Source organism: Arvicanthis niloticus, chromosome 7 (assembly GCF_011762505.2).
Source record: "Arvicanthis niloticus isolate mArvNil1 chromosome 7, mArvNil1.pat.X, whole genome shotgun sequence".
Lineage (NCBI taxonomy): Eukaryota > Metazoa > Chordata > Mammalia > Rodentia > Muridae > Arvicanthis > Arvicanthis niloticus.
Window position 1 is genome coordinate 37,444,496 of NC_047664.1, and position 13,885 is coordinate 37,458,380.

The window sequence follows — 13,885 nt, forward strand, 5'->3', positions numbered from 1 at the left end:
AACAGTCTTCTTTCTCTGTAATCCAACTCTGAGAATCCTTAGCATCTGGCCTCCTAAGAGGGCTCATCTCTTTGTTAAAAAAAAAAAATTATCTTTATGTGTATGGATGTTTTGACTGCATGTATGTTTGTGTACCACATATGTGTACCAAAGAAGGCCAGAAGGGGATGTCAGATCATTTGAAACTAAAGTTACAGACAGTTGTGAGCTGCCATGTGGATGCTGGGACTCTAACCTGGTTACTCTAAAAGAAGGGACAGACAGTGCTCCTAACCCCTTGAGCCATCTGCCCAGACCCTTAAGTATGTCATTGGTCATTGTTGTTGATGGTTTGTTTTCTTGGTGGTTTTTTTTTTTTTTTTTTTTTTTTTTTAGATGGGATTATTTTACTCTGTAGTCTGATGCTGATCTGGAACTTTCCATGTAGCCCAACCGGGCCTTGAACTTACAGCAGTCCTCTGATCTCAGCTTCCCAGATGCTGGCATTACAGGCGTGAGCCACCTCACCTGGCTCCAAATTGTGATATTTATTTCGTGTCTACTTTAGGCAGATTTTAATGTAAGTGCTGCTAGGGCATGCAGTGTATTAGGTTGGCTCTTGGTTATAAACAGGTTTGGGAAATGGGTCTGAATGAGGGCCAAGCTCTAGGGGTCTAACAGGGATTTTAACCAACCAAAAGCTGTTGGTGAAAGAACTCCCCTCCCCCCTCCCCCCTCCCGCCCACTCAGGACACCATGCTGAGTCGGAGATAAAAGGTGCAAACTAAGGTGTAAAGGATGAGCCCCAATTGTATGCAGGAGAAAGAAAAAGGAAAAGAAAAGCAGTGGGGGTTGGGCTGGAGAGACAGCTCAGTGGTTAAGAGCACTGACTGCTTTTCCAGAGGTCCTGAGTTTAATTCCAAGCAACCACATGGTGGCTCACAACCATCTGTAATGGGACCTGATGCCCTCTTCTGGTGTGTCTGAAGACAGCAACAGTGTACTCGAATAAATAAAATCTTTAAAGAGAAAAGAAAAGCAGTGGGAAGTATATGTAGGATACAGATGTTCTGTACAAATCCTATATCTATTATAATCTATATTTATGGACATCCTTCTGTCTGTTTCTTTCTTGCTTTCCCTCTGTTTTTGAAACAGTCTTGTGTAGCTCAGGCTGATCTTGAACTTTCGAGGTGGAGGATGATCCTGGTCCTCCCTTACCTCCTAAGGGTTGCTGGTGGCTGTATAGGGAATTGCAGTTTATTTCCCTCATAATGGAGACATTTTATCCATCACTTAACATCCTTAAGTGACTACTCCCTGAAACTCCTACAATACCCCTGTGGGCCCGAGGGAGCCTTGCAGCCTCTCCCGCTTCCTGGCTTCTGCCCTATAAGTGCCCGGACTTGTGTGGGGTTCTGGGGTGTACCTCTCTCTGAGACTGCTCTCTGCTGTCCTGCTCCTACACAGCCCTGCACTGTTTTAAGTCATTTGTTGGTCTGTCTTCGCTTCTCACCAACCTTTCAATGAATTTTGATTAAATCCATCCCACTTCCTTCCTCTCCAATTCTGCCCCATCCCCTTGTTGGGCGTGACTGTCCTCCAAGCCAAGCAGCTGCCTTCTTGGGGCATTCGGCTGTACACACATCCCCACCCCCACCCACCCCCATACACACACACAAGTATCTTCCCAGCTGCTCTTGCTGACTTTCACGCCATCTCCACGGAGGGGTGGCAGAGTAATGGGACCCTCACTTGATTATCCAGCTGCTCTGTGTACGGATTGTGTATAACTCAGCCTGGAGCGAATGTGGCCCCAGAGAACGGGCCCCACCCCTCTCCCCTGCTGGGCAAAGCTGTCCAGGTGAGATCAGTTGAAGGGAGGAGCATCTACACTCCTGTAAGTAACCGCCACTTATTTCTCTAAGGAAGACCAAGGGATACCCCGATTTGTTCCCCAGAGAGAACGTTAGCAGAATGATGCCTCACTTAGTCTTTGGGACCTTAGGAGAAGGGTTAGACATCACTGAGTGCATTTCCCTGGGAAGGAATTTAAGCAACACTTCCCACCACCTCTACTTTCTCCTCTCAGTTCCATATACTCTTTTTTTAAAAAATGGAATTTTTTTTACATTTATTTCATTATACATGTATGAGTATTTTGCCTACATATATGTATGCATACCACGTGCATACCTGGTACTTGAGGAGTGGGAAGAGAGCCTCAGAGTCCCTAGAATCCTGGTTCCTCTAGAAGAGCAACAAGTGCTTTTGTTCCCCAAAGGCAGAAGGGATAAAAGGCTACCTGTGGTGAGAACCATGGCCTGCAGGCTCCCTCAGTGTCACAAGGTCACACTTCCAAAGTCTCCTCACCTCCTCCCTCCCCTGAACTCCCCCAGTTCAAGGCTATCCTCCCGAAGTTACTCATTCTGCTTATAAACCCTGCTATTTTTGGTATGTTCTTTCGCTTTAACCAATCCGTTGCTGTCCCCATTCTCCAGCCCCACCCCCAGCCATCCTGCTCCTGCTTCTCTCATGTCCAGTCTGCTGGCCAATGTTCCGTCTGCTTCTTTCTCTGCTCTGCTGTGGAGTCTTCTGGTTGCCTCTGGCTGTTCCCTGTCTCCTATGTACAATACAAACTTTCCCCTTTAACCATTCTGTGGAGCGGTGATATCGTCAGTTTATACATCCACTTATATATCCGCTTGGTCCTGTCCTGCCCTTACGTGCATGAGTGCGACAATCTGCTGTAGCATAGGTGGCCTCTCAGTGGCCTCATCTCTGAGGAACTGGACTCCCTCCCCAGCAGCCATAGATTGCCAGTAGCTCTTCAGCTGCGTGTAAGACTTTTTGTGTCTCTCCCCTGTCCATATTGGGATTTGGCTTCTTGACCCTGGCAGGTCTTGACCTGTGTCACAGCTGCTGGGAGTTTATGTGGGCCATGGTGCTGAGAGGTGCTGTGGTGCTCAGCAAATGCTGTTTGTTTCAGTGTGCTGCACTGGTTCTCACAGTTTTCCCAGGCCCTCTTGCACATGATTCTCCACATTGGCGGGAGGGGTGTGGTGTAGAGGTCCCATTTGGAGCTAAGCACCCCTCAGTCTCTTATTCTCCGTACACTGACCTGCTGTCCGTGTCATCTACTGTTGTATAAAGGTTTCTTTGTTTTGTTCTTACTGTATTTTGCTGTCGTAAAAAGTTTTTTTTTAATGAGAGTTGAGCATTGGCTAATCTGATCCTGCTTGGAGATAGGCAGACCAGCTGATGACTTGGTTTTTTAACATCTGTCAATAACCAGGTGAGTCTCCTGTCATAATGGCTCTACCACCACTGAAAAGTATCACAAGCTGGGGACAAAGTCTTCACCCAGCACAGGGGGGACATCCAGGACCCAAACCACAGCACTGATTCACCACTGATGACATCAACTGGCGTTTGTCTCATTTTCCCCTTGTAAAGTTACTCCCTGTTCACTCTTCAGAAAGCACTATGGTGAGGGTGAGGAGTGGGGCCCCCCCTTCTCTGGAGGGCAGTGAGCCCAGGCATTTGAAAGTCTTCTGCACAGAGGCTTTGCATCTTTTCTTTCACTTATTTACTTGTTTGTTTGTTTGTTTGTTTATTGAGACAAGGTGTTAGCATTCTGTCTAAACTCAACCCTGACAGTTACCTGGCAATAGCCAGGTAGGCTTGGCCCACTATAAAAGGGCTGCTTGCCCTCTCCTCTCTCTCCTGCTCTCTTGTCTTCCCCCTTCACTTCCCTCCTCTCAACGTACCCATGACCAGCCTCTACTTATCTCTTCTTCTCTCTCTCTCTCTCTCTCTCTCTCTCTCTCTCTCTCTCTCTGCCTCTACTACCCTCTTAACTTCCCTCTCCATGCCCTGAATAAACTCTATTCTGGTCCCTCAGGGGGAAGGGATGCCTCCTCAGCATGGGCCTACTGAGACATCCCCTTCCCCCATACCTCACCACACATCCATAGAACATATCCCATGTCTATGTTTTTATAACCACATCACAAGGTTTCACTGTGTAGCCCTGGCTGTCTTGGAACTCACTCTGTAGTCCAGGCTGGCCTTGAGATCAGATATCTGCCTACCTCTGCCTCCCTCTCGAGTGCTGGGATCAAAGGCATGCTCCAGCACCAACCAGCCTTATATACAAAATTTTATATAAATTTGTTTTACAAAACTTTGTTTCAAGTAAACATTTTACTCTTTAAGATTTCTTGGGCTGGAGAGACGGCTCAGCGGCTAAGAGCACTGACTGCTCTTCCAGAGGTCCTGAGTTCAATTCCCAGCAACCACATGGTGGCTCATAACCATCTGTAATGGGATCGGATGCCCTCTTCTGGTGTGTCTGAAGACAGCTACGGTGTACTCGTGTATAAAATAAATAAATATTTTTTTTAAAAAAGATTTATTTTCCTTTTCACCAAAAAAGTATAATGTTCTTATCTCCTAAACAACAAACAAACAAACAAACAAAAGAAACAGAGACTTCTGGGTCTGGCATTGCAGCTCAGCTGATGACTGGGTGCTTGCCTAGCATTCATGAAATTCATGAAGCCCTGAGTTTAATTTTTAGCATTTCATTAACTGGTGTGGTGGTGTTGCAAGCCTGTCACCCAGTGTGCAGGAGGTAGAGGCAGACAGAGTTGAGGTCATCTTTAGCTATATATAAAATCAGCATTAGCCTGGGATACCTGAGACCCTGTTCCTTTCTTTCCTTCCTTTCTTTCTTTCTTTCTTTCTTTCTTTCTTTCTTCTTTCTTTCTTTCTTTTGTTTTTGTTTTTGTTGTTTTGTTTTTTGTTTTTTCGAGATAGGGTTTCTCTGTGTAGCCCTGTCCTGTCCTGGAACTCACTCTGTAGACCAGGCTGGCCTCAAACTCAAAAGTCCTGCTTCTGCCTCCCAAGTGCTGGGATTAAAGGCATGTGCCACCACTGCCTGGCGAGACCCTGTTTCAACAAACAACTGTACTTGCATTTTAATAACATTATAGGATCTGGAGAGAAGACTGGTGGTTTGAATATGCTTGGCCCATAGAGAGTGGAGCTGTTGGGGGGTGTGGCCTTGTTGGAGGAAGTGTCATTGTGAAGGTGGGCTTTGAGACCCTCCTCCAACCTGCTTGCTAGAGAGTCTTTTCCTGTTTGCCTTTGGAACAAAATGTAGAACTCTCAGCTCCTCCAGCACCATGCCTGCCTGGACACTGCCATGCTTCCTGCCATGATGATAATGGACTGAACCTCAGAACCAATAATCCAGCCCCAATTAAATGTTGTCCTTTATAAAAGAGTTGCCTTGGTCACGGTGTCTCTTCACAGCAAGACAGGATCTGAGTTCATTCATGGAGGCGCAAAACTGTAACTCCAGTTGCAGCACATCTGAAGCCTCTATATTGTGCAGACATATGTGCAGACAAGATGTGTATACACAGAAAATATATTTTTTTAAAAAGGCCTTGACTCTAATGGTATTATGTAGGTTCAGAAAGAAACCCATTTTCAAAAACAAAAAATGGAATATAATTGCAGAACTCACTTAATGTCAACCTCTGGTTTCCACACATGTATGTGCACATGAACACATGTACCCCCAACCTCAACATGGATGCAGGCACATAAAAAGATTTTAAAAATAAAAAGAACCACTGGATGATGGTGGCACACTCCTATCTCAGCACGTAGAGGCAGAGGCAGGTAGATCCCTCCAGTTCAAGGCCAGCCGGGTCTACAAAGAAAGTTCCAGGACAGCCAGGGCTACACAAAGAAACACTGTCTTGAAAAAAACAAAGAGAGAGAGAGAGAGAGAGAGAGAGAGAGAGAGAGAGAGAGAGAAAATGAAGAAAGAGAACTATTAAACTTTTTTTTTTATAAATATGACCAGTGACAGCAGCGGTAAAAGAATTTACCAAGACTAAAATAATCCGAGAGAGCTTATTCAAATATGCAAATATGGTGCAAGACAGTGTTGCCCAGTGCCTGGGAAGGTTAGCAAGAAGGGCAGGAGTTTTTTTCTGGCAGTTTTGAGGGAAGTTACTTGGTCTTATCACACAGACCATTTGTATAGGGTCCATATCTGGGCATTATCTTGTTGAGTAGTAGATTTTCAGCTTAAGTTGTCTTTTTTGAGACTGGCTATTTGTGTCAGGTGCCATGGCTCTCTCCCGGTTGAGCTCCAGATATCTGTGTGAGAGGCCGTGAGTCAGCCGCAAATGGTGGCGGCCTGATAGTGTGATTTTGTTTCAGTGTATTATCCTTAACTGTGTGTGTCTTTCCTGCATTTTTTTCTTCTTTTTCTTTCTCGTTATCACAGCTTGCCAGAATACAGTCCCTGTCTTGCTGTTCCTGTCAATTCTTTTCAGTTATTTTTAACAAATTGTTATTTTATTAATATTTTGCTTTTTTTCTTTCTTATTGATTTTAATTTGCTTTGGTTCTTCCCAAGTCAAGTTTCTCTGTGTAGTCCTGGCTTTCTTGGAACTTTCTATGTAGACCAGGCTGGCTTCAAACTCACAGAGAACCACCTGCTTCTGCCTCCCACGTGCTGTGACTAAAGGTGTGCACCGCCACTGCCCTGCCTGCCTGGATCTTTTCTCAAGTCATTTGGAGGATGTAGCTCAGGGGTAGAGTTCTTCTTGAGGCTCTGAGTTGGGTCATCAGTACTAGAGAAAAAAAAGCACACATGTAATTATTTTTTTAAAGAGATTTGTTTATGTGTGTAAGTACTCTGTCGCTTTCTTCAGACACATCAGAAAAGGATGCTCCTCTGATCCCCTGGAACTGGAGTTTCAGATGGTTATGAGCGCTCATGTGGATGCTGGCAATGGAGCCAGAGTCCTCTGCAAGAGCATCAAGTCCTCTTAACTGTTGAGTGATTGCTCCATTCCCTAAATTTAAAACAATGTTTATAAAGAAAAAAAAATGAATAAAAATTTTTGCCACTGGGGAATCTAGAGAGGTGAAAGGAGAAAAGTAACTTCACTTCCTTGTCCTCTGACCTCACTCACATACACACTCACACACACTCACACACAAACACACACTCACCCACACTCACATACAAACACACACTCACACACACACACTGACACCCACCCACACTCACACACTCACACACACTCACATACACATACACCCACACTCATACATACACCCCCCCACACTCATACACACACACTCACATACACATATACACACACATACAAACACACACATACATACAAACACACACATACAAATACATACTATAATAGATAAAAATTTAAAGAGAATTACATATTTTAGAACATTCTTCTCTTTATTGCTTAAGCAATTGCTCATATCAAGTAGATCTATGATTTGAGGTAAGCTTTTGCCATCATGGACAAAGAGGCTGAGGCCCATGGATTGACAATTTGAGGTCAGTCTGTGCTATAGCAAGATGCTGTCTCAGAGGGAAAGGGGTGGGGAGACAGACTGACTGGCTTCAGGACTTTATCCCCATGTATGCCTTTCCCACCTCCATGGCAATGTGGGGCTCTTGGAAACACATCCCTACCCCACCTGCCCTCTCTTTGCTCATCTGTCCATAAACTTTTCTCTATTTCCATCTTCGAGTTCCCAAGTCTATCTCTTTCTGTCCCCTCTGTCACCTAAACCAGATGTCCTGTAAGGACCTTTCTGTTTCTTCTGGCACTTGTTATATTGGGCTTTGTATTATTGAGCCTTGGGTGTTCTTAAACATTTCATTACTCTCTTCTCTTCTAGAGAAATCTCCCTCTTTGATGTTGTTTGTATGAGGCAGGGTCTCATGACTGTAGCCCTGGCTGGCCTGGAACTCAATGTGCCCTTGGATCTTCTGGAGCTGGAGTTATAGTGGGTTGTAAGCTGGCTGACAAGAATGTTGAGAACTGAGTTGGTCCCTATGCAAAGGCAATATGAGCTCCTGAGCCATCTCTCCAGACCCTGCTTTAAAACTTAAAGTATTGTCTGATTATGGTGGCACATGCCTTTAATCCCAGCACTTAAGATGTAAATAGATCTCTGGGAGTTTGAGGATAGCTTGGTTGGTCTACCAAGTGAGTTCCTGGACAACATGAGCACAGAGAAATAATATTCTCTTTATTTTATGTATATGGTTATGTTGCTCATATATATCTAGGCACCATGTACACAGAGACCAGAAAAGGGTATCACATCCTCCTGTAACTGGCATTACAGAGGCATGTAACCTGCCATGTGGATGCTGGGAATTGAGCTCGGGTCCTCTGAAGAAGCAGTCAGTAACCTTAATTATTGAACTGTCTATGCCCCTACCCACCCCCAGCATAAAAAAAATTGTGTATGGGATATTGTGCGTGCTGCAGCATGAGTATTGAAGTCAGAAGACAACTTGGGGGTCTATGCTTAGTACTTTGACGTGGCTGCTGCAAACAAATGCACATTGTCAGGCAGCAAGTGTATTTGTTTGCTGAGCCATTTTGTAGGCCCTTTAATTTTGTTCGTTTACTTGTTTGGTTTAGTTTCTGGGGGACAGGGTTTCTCTACATAGTCCTGGCTGTCCTGGAACTCAGAGATCTGTCTGTCTCTTTCTCCTGAGTGCTGAGCAAATCTAACTAAATTATTTTAAATGATTTATTTTTATTTCATGTGTACTGGTGGTTTTTCCTGCCTGTATATCTATGTAAGGGTGTCAGATTCTGGAGTTACAGACAATTGTGAGCTGACATGTGGATGCTGGGACTCAAAGCTGGGACCTCCAGGAGAGCAGTCAGGGCTCTTAACTACTGAGCCATCTCTCCAGTCCCCAGTTTTTTTAAACTGGGCATTTTAGCATACATCCCAGCACTGGGGGAATTGGGAAAGAAGGATGGAGGGTTTTTGAGGTATGTAGCAAGACTCTGTTTTAGTTAGGGTTTCATTGCTATGAAGAGACACCATGACCAAGGCCAACCCTTATAAAGGCAAACATTTAATTGGGGCTGGCTTATAGGTTCATAGGTTCAGAGGTTTAGTCCATTATCATCATGGTGGAAAGCATGGCAGTGTGCAGGTAGACAGTCTTAGAGGAGCTGAGAGTTCTACATCTTTTTTTTTTTTTTTTAAAGAAAAGCTCAGCATTTTTTTTTTTTTTTTTTTTTTTGTTTTGTTTTGTTTTTTTTTTTTTTTTTTTGTTTTTTGAGACAGGGTTTCTCTGTTCTCTGTATAGCCTTGGCTATCCTGGAACTCACTTGGTAGACCAGGTTGGCCTCGAACTCAGAAATCTGCCTGCCTCTGCCTCCCAAGTGCTGGGATTAAAGGCATGCGCCACCACTGCCTGAGTTCTACATCTTGATTCAAAGGCAACCAGAAGGAGGCTATCTTCTGCAGGCAGCCAGGAGGAGGGTCTCTTCTGGACTGGGTGGAGCTTGAGCATTAGGAGACCTCAAAGCCTGCCTATATAGTGACATAACTTTGTCCAATAAGGCCACGTCTATTCCAAGGCCACACCTCCTAATAGTGCCACTTCCCATGGACCAAGCATATTCAAACGGCCACAGACCCTGTCTGGAAAAATGAATGAATGAATAAATAAATAAATAACACAAAGTCCTGGGTTCAATAGAAGTAGCACATAAAAACCAGGCATGGTGGCACATGCCTTTGTTCAGCACTCTTAACCTACATACCAAGTTCAAAGCTAATAGAATGCCTTGGTTGTAAAAACAGAATTCCTATGATATTTGTTGAGGCCCACATTCTGCCTCAACACTTTGCCTCAACACTTTTGGGGCTAAGTGCTCTGGTCAAGAGAGAGTGTGGCTCTTGGGGCAAGAGATGCGAAGAATGGAGACAAGACAGGGTGTGATTCAGTCTCTTCTATTTTCTCAAGTCTCTCCTAGTAAAGGGAATTCTGAGGTATTTATATACACAAGCAGGAGAACACAGGTGAAAACACTTTACCACGTGCACCATACAGCTGAGGTCATTAAACAGCAAAACAAAATATGTGGGATTAAACAATATATTTATCAGAGTGTGCTTCAGCTGTTATAGGCTTTTGACAACCAAGTCTTTCATCAGGGTATATGGTTCCAGATGGCTGCAAAGTTGATCTAGCCGTTTTCTACTAAAGTCGGCTCCCAACAGATATTACAGCTGACCTTGCTAAACTATTATTGGTCAGCCAAAATCCTGAGACAAATGTTTGCTGAGACAGCCTGTTGCCAAAGATTGTAAAAGAATTTTTTATTTGTTTGATGTAATTGTCATCTCCAAGAATTGTGCCATGTCCTGGAAGCTTCTAGTCTTTATACAATCTAATCTAGGCCTAGAATGTTTTCAGCTTCTGAGACTGAATACACTCATTTTTTCTAGTTCTTTCTGAACTCTGGCTGGCTGGTTGAATCTTCTCTCTCTCTCTCTCTCTCTTTCTCTCTCTTGCTCTACTTGACCTGAAACTAACTCTGAGAATTTGTACTTTTTCTGGATCCTTCTTATTTCTGTTTCATTCTGTCTTTACCTATGTCTAACTTGTTCTCTGAAACCTCTCTATAACTGTCCCAATAAAACTGCCTTCCCAATGTGTGTGTGTGTGTGTGTATGTGTATGTGTGTGTATTTGTGTGTGCTCGAACATGCTGCTCCCTTAAGTAGCCTCTTTTCTCTCTCTTCTCATTAGAGTTGGGCTTATCTTAGTCTGTCAAATCTTTCTCTGATTCATCACTTTGTCTGCCACTCAATCAGATAGTCATCACTTTCAAGCATGACTGCTTTCTTCTACAAACTAACTTTACCTTCGTTGTTTTGGGATTAAAGGTGAATACTAAGGGCATGTGTATTCCAGCCACAGGGATTAAATGTGTGCTCTAAGGGTTGAGGCATACCACACCTAGAAACTTTTTTTTTATTTTTAGTAAATAACCCAATCTTGGAGGTCCACAGTGATCAAATATCCTGTAGCAAAAGCTAGTCTGTCTTGCTTGAACCAACAGCTTCAGAAGAGAGACCACAGATCCACAGTAGCCTCCTATAGTTGCATCAACTTCTTTATTCTCAAACTTTTATATAAACTCCAAATACTCTTCACCCCCCCCCTTTTTTTTTTTTTTTTTTTTGGTTTTTCGAGACAGGGTTTCTCTGTGTAGCCCTGGCTGTCCTGGAACTCACTCTGTAGACCAGGCTGGCCTCGAACTCAGAGATCCGCCTGCCTCTTCACCCCTTTTATACCCTCCATTTCCCTTCCCTGAGAAGGTTTATGTCCCTCAATGTGTGGACTAATGAGCACAGTATCATCTGTTGAGGTCAGATTCAGGTCTCTTTCTTGCCTCTTGTCTCTTTTACTTTGTGCTTTGAAATCTAACAAAGGACAACCTAGATTGCTGGAGGCCTCACCATGTACTGTCCTCTGAAAAGACTAGCAGATGGTTCATTTGGTAAAAGTGCTTTCTGCTCAAATCTGATGACATGTGTCCATCCTGGGTCTCACAGTGGAAGGAGAAGGAGTTGATCTCTGACCTTTATCTTTTCTTATACACACACACACACACACATACACACACACACACACACACACACACACAGACACACACAAAAATTCTTTAAGACTTATTTAATTTCATGTATATGAATAATTTACCTGTGTCTATATCTGTGTACCCCATTGTGCCTGGTCTTCTCAGGGGCCAGAAGAGAGTATTGGTCAAATACCCTGGAACTGGAGTGGGGTCACTGATGGTTATAAAATGGTTCTGGGTTCTGGGAATCAAACCAGGACCCTCTACAAGAGCAGCAAATGCTAGTAATTGCTGAACCATTGTTCCACCACACTCGACCCCCTGGCACATTTTTTCTTTTAAAACAACAACAACATCAAAATGTACCATTGGGGAAGCAGAAGTTAGAGCCCCTACCCAGCCTTGACTGCCAAGGAACACTTAAAAACTGTGAAGCATTAACTAGATACATGTGATGAAGTGTCCTGGTCAGAGTCAACATTGTCAAGCACAAAAACAAGTGCTGCAGCCTGGGCTAAATAAAACCCTGTCTCATGAAACCAAGCAAAGCCCAAAACCAAGAACTACTCAAGAAACCTTATAGCTGGGCGGTGGTGGCGCATGCCTTTAATCCCAGTACTTGGGAGGCAAAGGCAGGCGGATTTCTGAGTTCAAGGCCAGCCTGGTCTACAGAGTGAGTTCCAGGACAGCCAGGGATATACAGAGAAACCCTGTCTCAAAAAACAAAAACAAAAAACAAAAAAGAAACCTTATACATCTTATAACCAATCAACCAACCAACAACAACAAAAAAACCCTAACAACTGTAGTTAGTTTATAATGATTAAAATCTCCTGGCAAGATGGCTGGTGGTGATACACACCTGTAATCACAGCACTCAGGAAGAGGCAAGAGGATTTCTGAGTCTGAGACCAGCCTCATCTATACAGAGTGATTTCAGGACAGCTATACAGAGAAACCCTTTTTGGAATGCCAGCTTCTTCCACCCAGTCCCCAATCTTCTGACAAGAAATGATGCTTCTCTATTTTTCTCCTTTATTTTGTTTTGTTTTTTAATTGACGTCAAATATGACATGGGCACCCTGTCAACTCCGGATTCTCCTGCCTCCACCTCCCAAGTACAGGTATGCTGCCACATCTGACACTAGTGTTTTATTTGAGGCAATCTATCTTGGAACTCACCATGTAGCCCTGGCTAGCTCCAAACCTACAGCATCTGTCTCCATCTGACTTCCAATGCTGAAGTTACAGGTGTGAGCTAACACACTTAGCATCACAGGTTTATTCTTGTTCTATAGCAGCAGGATCTCCCTGTAACAAACAGCTGACACAGAGTGGACCTAGGTTATGGCTGTAAAGAGGTGAATTTACAGGGCCTAGGCTTTTTCCTGATATGCATACTTAATAACATTAGGGACAATGTCTGATTTGCTCTCTGCTGTCTCCGGACCTGTGTCAGGCACCTTCAGAAAATGATTACTGGATGAATACAATGGCCACCCAACACTCTGAAGGTGAGTATTCCCCTCTGGCACACTACATACAGTGTGTGCCAGCGTGTCTTTGAACAGGGGTTAACTTTGCTGCAGGCCCTATTGAGAGATTTATTAGGGAGAACCTCCTAGCAGAAGTGACTCTTTGAAACTGTCGAATATTCCATGAGCACTCAGGTTTGAAGGGCTGCTGATTTGATTTTATTTGTCTTTTAAGACTGATCTTTGATCACGCCCCTTTCTAGCTGGACTTCCTGCCTCTTCTTCCCTTCTCTATTACTAATGGTGCTAGATCAAGTTACCTCATTATTCCTTAATTTATTTATGAAAAGGCTGAGGTTAAAGAAAGAAGCACACCCAGGGTCCTTAGGGAACTTTCTGTAAAAGCTTTTCTTTTCCTTTCCCCTCCCTGCAGTCAGATACAATTTCTCATGTTACCCCTGGCAAGCTGGAATAGTTTTTATTTACAAACTTATATAAATAAAGCCTTCTATGGGCGGGTCGGAGGCCATCTGTATGGGTAAACCTGTTCTGTCCATTCCCGGTGGATTAATCTATCAACACAAACTCACTTATACAGAGCAAGCTGCTTTCAGAACAGCAGCACAGTCCTGGGCATGCTGGCTACCTTTCCATAGAACACTTGAAGAAGAGAAGTCTTTTTAAATGTAATCACTACACAGTAATTGTGGGTGCATCAATCTTGTATAAAATGGAAACACAGAAATCTATGTGAGCCAGCGAGATGGCTCCGTGTGTGAAGGTGCCTCCTGCCAAACTTGAGGATCCACATTTGATTCCTGGGGCCCATATTGTCTTCTGATCTCCATATGAGCACAGACCTCCAAAGACAGGGCTGGAGAGATGGCTCAGCAATCAAAAGCACTGCCCGTTCTTCCAGAGGACCCAAGTTCAATTCCTACCACCCGCATGGCAGCTCACA